Raw genomic sequence first — 13,739 nt, 5'->3', positions numbered from 1 at the left:
TCTGGCCGACATGCGCGTCGGATCTTAAGAGGCCGCCGGGTGTATACACCCGGAAGTATCTGCTACAGCGCACGCGCACATCGGATATGTATCTTTTCACAATGTCATATCATCTCTCTGTACGTCAAGCAGAATATACTTACCATATTACGAAGTGTAAATTACATGTAGTCCATCTTTCGCAGTCAAATAAGTCTTTTAATTAACATAGTAATGTCATTAATTCAGGAACATCACACAGATATAATTATGTATGAATATGTGATTATTACATTCATTGTCCACAGTGAAAAAGATAATCCAGAATATATTAAAATATCCCCTATCTATAAGGACCCCTTTGTCCTATGGGAAAAGCGGGGATTCAGTGGAATTTTTTGGATATAAGGAAAGTGGACGATGGATGGATTTCACATAGGAGTTCTACAGATAATATAATGACATAGACCAAAAAGAATTTCTCAGTATCAATATGGCATGTTCATATATATCTAGTATTATAGTATCACAACAATATAAGAGACAAATTTCAATTAGCAACATAGAATAGAGTATTAAGTATACAGGGATATAGATATGACCCTTGAATGTAGTAAAGATGATTGATTAGATGGGGTATGTTGAATGGTCAGTATGTGGAGATATCCATTCCAATTATATATGATCAAAGTAGTATTATAAAACTTGGGGCATCTTGGAAAAGGTACATCATCAGAAACAGAATTATCGTTCATGATGAATTATCACTAGAGATTAAAAAGACAGAGACAAAAATAGTTAAAAAATGTGAACCATCAAAAGAGAATCTATAATATTAATTGGTACAGTAAGAAGAAAAGTACCATAGACTAAAAAGAGGTGAACAAATTTAATTATAGAAAGGGAGTGAAGCTTAATTTTTCATGTAGACCATCGGGAGTCATGGTCCCTAAAGTGACAACCCAACGGTACTCTAATTGTGCAAGTTGTTTCTTTAAATCACCCCCTCTAATACCACAGTGGAGAGCATCAATGCCCTTCCCCTTAAGTCCAGTGGGGTCGCAATTGTGGGAGACCTTAAAGTGCCTTGGGAGGGTTCTAAGGGATGTGATGTCAGCAGTTTATTTGGAGTTAATAATATCGCGGACATGCTCCCTTGTACGAATTCGAAGTTGTTTGGGGGTAAGTCCAATATAGACTTTCGGACAGGGGCATGTCGCGTGATAAATAACATAAGTAGTGCTGCAGGAAATATATTTCAAGATTTTATAATGTCTTTCATTTCCCACAGATTGCAGGAAATATATTTGAAGATTTTATAATGTCTTTTTTTCCCCACAGATCAAACAGTTTGATGATGTTTTTGTCCTTACATGCCAAACAGTGTCCGCATGAGTGGCAACCTTTCCTCCTTCCTGTTCTGATTGTGCCAAAGGGATTTAGAGGTTTAGCCATATAGTAGCTGTCAACTAAGATGTCCTTCAGATTCCTTCCCTGCTGTGGCATCATCAGGGGAAAATCCGAAAGAATCTTGCCTAGGACATCATCAGTCTTTAGTAACTCCCAATGGTTTTATAATGATTCTTTAATAGATTTCCTTTGACAATTAAAAGGTAGAAATGAATCTGATTTCGTTATTTTGGTTTTTTTTGGGAGTAGCATATTTAAGGAGTTGTTCTCTTGGGTGTATTAACCCTGAGGTAACCTTGTTTGATGGTTCGATTGCTATATCCCCTTTGTTTAAAGCATTCCGTAAGTTCCAAAGATTGTGCCTCAAATTTTTGGTCAGTCGAACATACACGTCTCGCCCTCAAGAACTGCCCCATTGGGATGGCCCTAACAGTGGATCTTGTATGAGCCGATGATACATGCAGAAGAAAATTCACAGAGGTACTTTTCTGTGAATATCCATCTGCAATGCACCATTGGCTCCTACCCCAAAATGTATGTCCAGAAAATTTATATGTTTTTGATGTGCATTATATGTTAAATTGATGTTCAGATCATTCTGATTAAGATTCTTCACTTCCACTAGCAGAGACTCGGAACCATGCCACAGGAACAGCACGTCATCTACAGTCATATGAATAAGTTTGGGCACCCCTATAAATGTTAACCTTTTTTCTATATAACAATTTGGGTTTTTGCAACAACTATTTCAGTTTCATATATCTAATAACTGATGGACTGAGTAATATTTCTGGATTGAAATGAGGTTTATTGTACTAACAGAAAATGTGCAATCCGCATTTAAACAAAATTTGCTCGGTGCAAAAGTATGGGCACCTCAACATAAAAGTGACATTAATATTTTGTAGATCCTCCTTTTGCAAAAATTAACAGCCTCTAGTCGCTTCCTGTAGCTTTTAATGAGTTCCTGGATCCTGGATGAAGGTATATTTGACCATTCCTGTTTACAAAACAATTCCAGTTCAGTTAAGTTTGAAGGTCGCCGACCATGGACAGCACGCTTCAAATCATCCCACAGATTTTCAATCATATTCAGGTCTGGGGATTGGGATGGCCATTCCAGAACATTGTAATTGTTCCTCTGCATGATTGACTGAGTAGATTTGGAGCGGTGTTTTGGATCATTGTCTTGCTGAAATATCCATCCCCTGCGTAACTTCAACTTCGTCACTGATTCTTGCACATTATTGTCAAGAATCTGCTGATACTGAGTTGAATCCATGCGACCCTCAACTTTAACAAGATACCCGGTGCCGGCATTGGCCACACAGCCCCAAAGCATGATGGAACCTCAACCAAATTTTACTGTGGGTAGCAAGTGCTTTTCTTGGAATGCCGTGTTTTTTTGCCTCCATGCATAACGCCTTTTTGTATGACCAAACAACTCAATCTTTGTTTCATCAGTCCACAGGACCTTCTTCCAAAATGTAACTGGCTTGTCCAAATGTGCTTTTGCATACCTCAGGCGACTCTGTTTGTGGCGTGCTTGCAGAAACGGCTTCTTTCGCATCACTCTCCCATACAGCTTCTCCTTGTGCAACGTGCTCTGTATTGTTGACCGATGCACATTGACACCATCTGCAGCAAGATGATGCTGCAGGTCTTTGGAGGTGGTCTGTGGATTGTCCTTGACTGTTCTCACCATTCTTCTTCTCTGCCTTTCTGATATTTTTCTTGGCCTGCCATTTCTGGGCTTAACAAGAACTGTACCTGTGTTCTTCCATTTCCTTACTATGTTCCTCACAGTGGAAACTGACAGTTTAAATCTCTGAGACAATTTTTTGTATCCTTCCCCTGAACAACTATGTTGAATAATCTTTGTTTTCAGACCATTTGAGAGTTATTTTGAGGAGCCCATGATGCCACTCTTCATAGGAGATTCAAATAGGAGAACAACTTGCAAGTGGCCACCTTAAATACCTTTTCTCATGATTGGATACACCTGCCTATGAAGTTCAAAGCTCAATGAGGTTACAAAACCAATTTAGTGCTTTTGTAAGTCAATAACAAGTAGTTAGGAGTGTTCAAATCAAGAAATTGATAAGGGTGCCCATATTTTTGCACCAGTCAAATTTTGTTTAAATGCGGATTGCACATTTTCTGTCAGTACAATAAACCTCATTTCAATCCAGAAATATTACTGAGTCCATCAGTTATTAGATATATGAAACTGAAATAGCTGTTGCAAAAACCCAAATTGTTATAAAGAAAAAAGGTTAACATTAATAGGGGTGCCCAAACTTTTTCATATGACTGTATATAACAATACAACAGGTTGCATGTTTGGAAAATAAGATGTTGTTGTGGAAGATGTTTCTTTCCCATTTACCGAGAAATAAATTAGCGTAAGATGATGTGCATGCTGCGCCCATGGCGGTGTCGCGCCTCTGCAGGTAGAATCGGTCTTTAAATACAAATACATTGTGGGTCAGAATAAATTCTAAAAGTTCAATTACTAGTCCACTGATGGGGCCACCCAAGGAACTGCCCTCAAGGAAGAAACGCGTCACCTCTATACCGTCCTGATGTGTGATGCAAGTATAGAGGGACGCCACATCTACCATTACTAACCACATATCATGTTTGATGTGGAGACCCTCCATCCTGGACAGTACATCAGTGGTATCTCGTACAAAGGAAGGGCGATATTAAGCCAGAGGTTTGAGGTAAAATTTAACAAATTTACATATAGGGTCACAGATGCCGCCAATCCCCGAGAGATGGGACGTCCAGGGGGATTGGCGGCATCTTTGTGAACCTTCGGCAATAGATAAAAGGTGGGTATTTTGGGGTATTTAGTTAATAAACCCTCCATTACTTTTTTTTTAATAATTCCATTCAAAAAAGCCTTGTCAAGCAATGTTTCTAGCTTTATGTTAAATGAGGGTGTAGGATTATAAGTCAGTTTTAGATAAGTCTCTTTATTATTAAGCTGATTTAAAGCTTCCCTTTCATACAGTGCCACCGGCCAGATCACAATATTTCCCCCTTTGTCTGCACTTTTTATGACCACGTCCTGCAGTTCTTTTAACTCTTTAAGAGCTGTACTTTGGGTATTGGATAAGTTGTCCTTCCGGTTGAATTTTGAAATCTTTTTAAGGTCATTTAGGACTAATTTAGTGAAGATTTCAACTTGTGGACATACAGACAAAGGGGTGCTTCACACACAGCGAGCTCGCTGCCGAGATCGCTGCTGAGTCACGCTTTTTGTGACGCAGCAGTGACCTCATTAGCGATCTCGCTGTGTGTGACAATGAGCAGCGATCTGGCCCCTGCTGCGAGATCGCTGCTCGTTACACACAGCCCTGGTTCGTTTTCTTCAAAGCCGCTCTCCTGCTGTGACACACAGATCGCTGTGTGTGACAGCAAGAGAGCGACAAATGAAGCGAGCAGGGAGCAGGAGCCGGCATCTGACAGCTGAGGTAAGCTGTATCCAAGATAAACATCGGGTAACCAAGGTGGTTACCCGATATTTACCTTAGTTACCAGCCTCTGCAGCTCTCACGCTGCCTGTGCTGCCGGCTCCGGCTCTCTGCACATGTAGCTGCTGTACACATCGGGTTAATTAACCCGATGTGTACAGCAGCTAGGAGAGCAAGGAGCCAGCGCTAAGCAGTGTGCGCGGCTCCCTGCTCTCTGCACATGTAGCTGCATTACACATCGGGTTAATTAACCCGATGTGTACTGTAGCTAGGAGAGCAAGGAGCCAGCGCTCAGTGTGCGCGGCTCCCTGCTCACACTGGTAACTAATGTAAACATCGGGTAACCATACCCGATGTTTACCTTAGTTACCAGTCTCCGCAGCTTCCAGACGGCGGCTCCGTGCAAGCGCAGCGTCGCTTGCACGTCGCTGCTGGCTGGGGGCTGTTCACTGGTCGCTGGTGAGATCTGCCTGTTTGACAGCTCACCAGCGACCATCTAGCGATGCAGCAGCGATCCTGACCAGGTCAGATCGCTGGTCGGATCGCTGCTGCATCGCTAAGTGTGAAGGTACCCAAAGGAGGAAAAGTGGTTGACCTGGGAAGTAGTGCCGTAGGGAACGTAGTAGAAATAACGGTTTGTTTGCTTAAAAGATCTTCAAGGGCTTCTAGTGCCTCTTGCTCCAAGTCAGATAGGGGTTGTAGTTAGATGTCTCGTTTTTTCTGTAATTTTTTTTAGAACTAGTTTACGGGAAAAAAGGTAAAGATCTTTTATCATCGTAAAGTAGTCAAATGGATTGTTGGGTACAAAGGTTAACCCCAATTTCAATACTTGACATTGAACATCGGATAACACATGAGAAGAAAGGTTGATTACCTCTAGTTGGCCTTGCTTTCATTTTGTATCTTGAGTGTCACTGGGGGAGATCTTCCTTTTATTGGAGAATCCTCCTCTATTAGATTTTGTGCGATCTATGGCGTTCTTTTTATAAGATTTGAAAAATTTAGAGCTGCCCTTGGCACCGTTCATTTCTGATTCTTTGCCTAATGTAATGGACGAAATGGATTGGGATCTCGACCTATTATGGAAGCATAGGGGTAATCTCTTTCCTCTCCATCTGTATATCTGGTTGTTCTGAAAATCAGTTAAATGTCTCTGGAGTTTCTTTGTTTTTGTTGTTTTTAGCTCTCCCCCCAATTTAACGAAAATCAGATTAAATTTAAGAGTTCAATTTCGTTAACTCTGTAGTAGAAAGTTCTTTTTTTCTCCAGTCATTCTCCACGACAGCACCACAGGAGGTTTACTCTCCACCCTAATAGGGACAGGAAACACAAAGAGGTTAAAATGCCCCTCCCCGCTTCCCTTGTCAGTGTTTTTCCTGTCCCTATCGGGATGAACAGGTTGACTGTGGTGCTCCGTGGGCGGCGAGAGGAATACCTCCAGAGGTACCTGTTAGCCAGACAGCTGAGGTTGGGGACTCTGCCTTCCTCCTCCACTGCTGCTTCTGTTTCCCTGGATTCGGGACTTCTCCCCATCCTCCTGCGCCTCCTTGCAGGGTAAAGCTGGATGGGGCGCTCCGCCGGAGGCCTCCCTGAGCTCTCTGGCACCTTCTTTCTCCCCGTGCCGGTGGATGCGGTCTGCGCATGCCCGGAAGTTTCCCAATGTCACTTCCGATCTCCATGCATCCACGTGATCTGCTGGCTGGGACATGGCGGGAGATTTGAATTTCTCAGTGCTGGGTTTGCTCTGGTTTACTGCAGCCTACCCTCATGTGACCCAGGGAGGAGGGGCTCGATTGGACTTGGTGCTGGGGACTGGTACTTTGCTATAAGTACCTGGCTCCGAAGACACCTCCAGTTAGGATCATGTCTGACCCCCACCCTGATATTGAAGCTGATCGTTCGCTCAACTCTGCTTCTGCAGAGCCCAGTGCCACCCCTGCTTCAGTGAGTCTGACACAAGGTGAGTCTCTTTTGCTGGGACGGCTTCCTTACCTATGTTCTCTGGGATCTAAGACTAGTAACTCCCTTCTCTCCCTTTCTTAGGGAGACAAGGTTCTTGCCCCTAAGAAATAGAAAAACCCTACTAAGAAATAGAAAAACCCTACCCAAAAGTGTGCTGTGTGCCATAAGAAGCTCTCATCATCTCACACTAAGAAACTGTGCAAGCGTGCACATACAACATTATCAAGGAGAAACAGCTATCCCTGATAGATGAGCTCAAAGCGTTAATCCACAAGGAGGTGCAGACTTCCATAGCCTCCCTCTCCCAGTCACTTCTGCCCCCTACTGCTAAGAAAAGGAAGATCGATATAGCAGAGGAGTCTGATGCCGATTCTATTGACCACCCAGCCTCCACGTCCGATGCAGGGGAAGAGGAGGACATAGCCTCGGTGTCAAAAAAAACTGAGGGGAAGACATACCTCTTCTCTTCAGAAGACATGGAGGAATTAGTAGAGGCCATAAGATGCACCCTGGGGATGGAGAAGAAAAAATGTCTCACTCAATCCAGGATCAGCTGTTTGGGGAATTAAAACCAAACAAAGAGGTCAGGGTTCCCAGTTCATGAGAACATCCGAAATCTCATCCTTCAGGAATGGGAAACTCTGGAGAATCGTCTGACCATTGGAAATGAGATGTAAAATAGATTTCCTCTGGAGAGAGATTCCTCTCTATGGGAAATTCCAAAAGTTGATGTGCAAATTGCCAAGGTAGCAAAAAGACATTGCTACCTCTTGAAGATTCATCACAGCTCAAGGATCCCATGGAACGCAAAAAAGAAGGTTTGCTAAAAAAAAAGTCCTGGGAAACTTCAGCGGCCCTCCTAAAAGCCAACATAACATCCACCTGCGTGGCCAGAGCTTTATCACACTGGATAGGACAGTTAGAGGAATATCTCTCCCAAGGTACATCGCAGCTAAATCAGTCGTCCTGTCAGACTCTGCAAGACGGGCCCTCTGGCTAAAACTGTGGAGCGGGGATGCGACATATAAAATGAAGCTATGCTCCACTCCCTTTGTGTTCAGCTCAGCCTTATATCATCTCCTTGAAAAAGCTGCTGACAAAAAGAAATCTCTGCCCGAACAGAAACCTTTAATAAAGAAAAGGTTTTTTCACCCCCCAAGAACCAATCAGCCCAGCATTCCTCCCAGACATACAAGGGCAAGGATAAAACTGGGCGATGGAGCTACCCAAAAAGAGGGAAAGGCAAAAACATCTTTGTCTCCCCTAACCAGGATAAATGACGCCAACCAGTTGGGAGGTTGGATTTCAGGATTTCTTCCCCAATGGCAGCTGATCACATCCAACCAGTGGGTCCTACACACAACCCAAGATGGTCTAAAAATAGAATTTGTCTCCTACCCCCCACATTGCCAGAAGGTAACCTCCCTTCCACCACAGGAGTCCCAAATGTTGCTTCATGCGAATCTTCGAGACCTCCAAAGATCCGGAGTGATCTCTCTCGTACCAATAATAGAGGTCGGCAAGGGTCATTACTCCTACCTCTTCATGGTAAAAAAAGAACAGCTCACAATGCTTCCCTTTGTCTGTCCGGAAGACAGACAAAGGGAATTACATCACAAGATCTCGTCTTTTTGGGACCAGAGGTCACCCACCATCAGGTCTGCGATGTTCACGCTGGGGACTATGACCGCCTGCATCCAAGCAGTGGCAAGGGCACAAGCTCATACAAGGACCCTCCATACTCATATCTTATCCCCCAGGGTCAGTCCTGCCAGGGCTTTGAACAAAAGAATTCCCCTTCCAAGTCAGGTAAGGGTTTCCCTGACCTGGTGGCTGAATCCAAAGAACTTGCGGAAAGGAGTAAACTGGCACCAGGATCCGCTAATCTCCGTCACAACAGATGCCAGTCAGAGAGGCTGGGGGGCAGTGGTACCACAGGCAACCTTTCAGGGTGTCTGGACACACGACATCAGCCGTCGTTCCTCGAATTTCAGAAAACTGAATGCAAAATGCTGTGGAGAGAAAAGCGCACATAGGGTCTTATCTGGCAAACAATGCAGGCTTAGAAAATGAAAACAGGTGCTCACCTATGGAAGTTGTGACAGGCACAACTCCTATGTATGCAGAAAATGGTCAAGCAGCAGCCCCGATGATGCAACAGGGAATCATGAATGGATAAGAAAGTCGGGTTTAACACTGCGCTAAAACCATGAAGCCAAACGATGTGATGAATTCTTTGCTATATTTTCTTTATTTAGGCCAAGTCTACGCGTTTCAAAGGCATGTCCGCCTTCTTCATCAGGACAAAGGAAAAAACAGCAGTGATGCTGTTTTTTCCTTTGTCCTGATGAAGAAGGCGGACATGCCTTTGAAACGCGTAGACTTGGCCTAAATAAAGAAAATATAGCAAAGAATTCATCACATCGTTTGGCTTCATGGTTTTAGCGCAGTGTTAAACCCGACTTTCTTATCCATTCATGATTCCCAGAAAACTGAATGCAGTAGAGGAGTCCCTCAAGGCAGCAACTACCTTGATCCAGGGGTCCAATGTAAGAGTCTACTCCGACAACATGATGACAGTCGCCCATCTCCGCCACCAGGGAAGCATGAATAACAAAGATCTGAAACAGATCTCCGCAAGAATATTTTCCTGGGCAAAGCATCATCTTTTATCACTGAAAGCTTTCCATCTAAAGGGATCTGCCAACATACAGGCAGACTTTCTAAGCAGACAAGACCTCCACCCAGGAGAGTGGAGTCTGGATCCAGAAGTTTATCAGATGCTGACCAAGAAATGGGGTCAACCACAAGTAGACTTATTTGCATCCCATCAGAACACCAAGGTGGATCATTACTTCTCCCTAAACCCCAGGGACAAGTGTCTAGCTGTAGACGCACTTGCTCACGCTTGGAACTTCCAACTGGCCTACGCCTTCCTGCCAATTCCCATACTGGCAAGAATGCTCCAAAAGATCAGGACAGAAGGCGTCACCACTATCCTCATAGCCCCCATGTGGCCCAAGTGAAGCTGGTTCGGTGCCATAACCAACTTGGCTCAAGAAGGTCCGCTGATGCTTCCTTAAATAAACACCCTCCTCCATCAGGGTCCTTGCTATCATCCGAACCCTCAAAAATACAATTGGCTGTGTGGCTGCTTAAGCCACCATTTTAAAAGCCTGGGGCCTCTCTGATAATGTCATCAAACCCCTACAGGGGAATAGGAAACCTGTGACCAACGCCATCTACAACAAAATCTGGAATGTATTTATCTCCTTCTGTAAATCCAAACCCCGGATCTGTTCCATCCCAATATACCACAAATCCTGGACTTTTTGCAAAATGGACTCAAACTAGGCCTCAAACCTAGTACCCTGAAATGACAAATTTCCGCCTTAAGCTCCTTTTTTGCCACAAACCTGGCTAATCACCAGTGGATTAAAAGGTTTTTCTCATCAGCCATTAGACTGCAACCTAGACAGCCCAAGCTGACTCCTCCTTGGGATCTTAACATGTTCTCAAAGTGATGACACAACCACCCTTTGAACCCATCTCTGCCACCAAAAAAACGTTTTCCATGAAAGCATCTTCAGACTTGTAGCAATTACCACACCAAGAAGGGTTGGCGAACTTCAGGCTCTTTCAACCAATGAACCGTACCTCTGGATTCTGGATGACAGAATCATCATTCGTCCTGATCCATTCTTCCTGCCAAAGGTAGTCTCAGACTTCCACCAATCATAGGACATTATCCTTCCCTCCTTCTGTGACAGGCCGTCTAATGACAAAGAGGCGGAATTCCATACTTTGGATGTTTGACGATCTGTTCTTCAGTACCTACAACAAACGAGTGACTGTAGGAAAGACTAATCTTTTTATCCAGGCTTTAGGCAAAAACAAAGGCAGAAAAACGGCAAAAAATACCATTGCTATCTGGATAAAAAGGGCCATTTGTGAGGTATACAAAAGCCAGAACCTGACTCCTCCATTAAAACTCACAGCCTATTCAACCATATCAGTCTCTACTTCAAGGGCAGAAAGGCCAAATGTCTCTACCGAACAAATATGCACATGGTCATCAATCCACACATTTATCCATCACTATAGACTGGACCTGGCTTCTAATAGAGACTTAGCGACGGCGTCGCTAATCAGAGTCTGAGTTGGCAAATGCAGTTCCAGGTTCTTTTACTTACTGATATAAAGCTGCACCCAGGTGCTAGTCTCTGCCATCGTGGGCTCTAGTCAATCCCAGGCAAGTAAGGGGCCACCACCGGTGTTTTAAGAGAGAGAAGGAGAATGTCCATTTTCTAGGATGTCCCCCTCTGCAGTTAAGTACCCTGGCTGTGCTCCCGCTTCAAGCCCTGGGCCAAGTAAAGCCCAAGAGTTCCAGGAGGTGTGTTGTCAGAACTATGGTCCCAACGGATCTGTTTTTGATGTGAGTGTGTTGCTCCTACTTCGACCCCCAAGTGGAACTTGCCCCCCTGGTGGCTGGCTTCAGTGACCGGGGAAGTCCTATGAATCATGATGGCCACCCCCTGCCTACCCTGAGCCATCCCACCCTGTGTGAAGGCTCCTAAGCTTTAATGTAAGTGTGAATGTGGAACACCGGTGATTAACCCCCCCTTACCTGAGATGAGTACCGCACCTTAACTGAGATGCAGTACCCTGTGGCTACCAGAGCCTCAGGGGCGCCAAATTCCCCCATGGCAAATAGAAGCACTGCTGGGCTGCAACATAACACAGTTAATATCACAATTTTTATATGCATGTAACAGATTAACAAGAAAACATCCTTCCCCTTTATGGGAGGCAGCAATTATTTCAAATTTTTTTAAACATTTTCAACAATTAGAAAACATTTTGCACATGAAAAACATTAACCATTATTCTTTCTTGGTTGCTGGTGTTTCTACCGAAGGGCTGCTCATAAGACATCCTCAAGCAAAATGTCCAGCCTTTCCACTGCGATGGCAGATATTAATACCTATGTCCACAGTGCTCGAGGTAGATTCCCCTCAGGAACAGCTCTCGGGCAATCCTCTGGGATAGCCCTCTCTGCAGGATCGTGACTACCTCAGGCTTCCCTCCACCACGGCATTCCGGGTGATAGAACTGCCAGGACCGAATCCCTCCTGGAGCCGGGTAAACTGAAGGTATCATCTTCACTGCCACAGCCAAGTGTGACATTACAGACAGGTCACAGGGCCCGTATGCACCATCACCGTGCGGCTGCAGTGCTGGGGAATTCTGGCCTTCTTCCCTGCTGGAAGAGTCTGGTATCACAGGCATCAAGGTTGCAAGGGCTGGAACAACCTGGTCAACTGCATCAATTACCATATCCTCTCCTTACGCCTCCATTAGGTCATCCAGGGTGGTAGACTCCACCTCTGCAAGGGATCCTCTGCTTGCGCGCTTTTCGGGGTGCCACCCACGACGGCACGCCCTCTTTTCTTCCAGAGTGGAATTGTTACTGGCGACTGTTCTTTTTGCAAATGAACGGTTCAACAGCAAATTATCCGGTTTAACACAGTTCAGTAGACGCACAGTACCCAGTTTAATGGGCACGATATCCTGTTCGTGATGCTAAATGTAGCGCCCCATGGGGAAAGTGGTTAACCTACTCATGGAACACCGGTGATTAACCCCCCCTCCCTTACCTGAGATGGGTGGGTACCGCACCTTAACTGAGGTGCAGTACCCTGTGGCAACCAGAGCCTCAGGGGTGCCACATTTACACTGAAATATCTGTAATGGCTTATTTCTAGAAAGTAAAGATTTAACCATTCATAACCGTGTGGCCCTTGAAAAACAATGACAAGGGAAGCGGGAAGGGGCCTTTTAACCTCTTTGTGTTTCCTTTCCCTATTAGGGTGGAGAGTAAACCATCTGTGGTGCTGTTGTGAAGGGTTCCTAGAAACCAAAATACTGGTAAGACTAATTCTATTTTCAGTGTTTCTTGTATTACTTCGATTTCCCTTTCAAGGTCTTTCAAATTCTGGTAATTATATTTAACACTAGAACTACTGGGCTCGTGACACCTATATAGAAATACATGGTGCAAAGTAGTCAAAATGACTACCTCAGTAGTTCTAGTGTTAATTAGTAATTCCATAAAAAAAATTTAAGCAGGCACTAGCGCATTCCTCCCACCCAGATTTAAACCACTCGTCCTCCACAATAAAGGATGGAATTACTTGTATACGTAGGCTGCGTGGTATTAGGCCTTTTGCGATGTACTTCTCAAGGAATCCTTTATTACACCATATCCTTGTCCATCTGTGGAGTATAGATTTCAAATTGTGCACGAGTAAGATGGTCTTGGTGATTCACGTTAAAACTCCCACTGGAGTCCTCTTTAAAAACGTCATTAATTTGACAGAGCCATGATTGATCTCGGGCTCTGAAATCCATTTCTCTGGGGTTAACAGCTGTGAGAAACACATATAATCAATATGCAAAAAAAAACCCAGATTTCAAGAAAGGGAAGAAATGTGCATTAATCATGTTAATTTTTAGTTTATCAATCACACCCTTTCTATGTAAAGGATCAATAATTAGAATATACTCCTTTAGTAAATTTTTCCAAGAATGTGTAAAAAAAACACACAAACGGAGTACCATATTCACAAAAGTCTGAATTTTTATTAAATATAAAAAACATACAAAAAACCTTAAAATGTCATCATGATAATAACAGGTTAATGGAGGACTCCAAAAAGGGAGAATGTCTCCATGTGTCAGTGGCAGCATATAAGGGTGGCTTATTTAAAGGCATTGAACAGAAATAAATGTATCCATATACAGTACAGACCAAAAGTTTGGACACACCTCATTCAAGAGTTTTCTTTATTTTCAGGACTCTGAAAATTGTAGATTCACATTGAAGGCATTAAAACTATGAATTAA

Source organism: Anomaloglossus baeobatrachus, chromosome 6 (genome assembly GCF_048569485.1).
Source record: "Anomaloglossus baeobatrachus isolate aAnoBae1 chromosome 6, aAnoBae1.hap1, whole genome shotgun sequence".
NCBI classification, from domain to species: domain Eukaryota; kingdom Metazoa; phylum Chordata; class Amphibia; order Anura; family Aromobatidae; genus Anomaloglossus; species Anomaloglossus baeobatrachus.
This window is presented reverse-complemented; position numbering follows the sequence as displayed.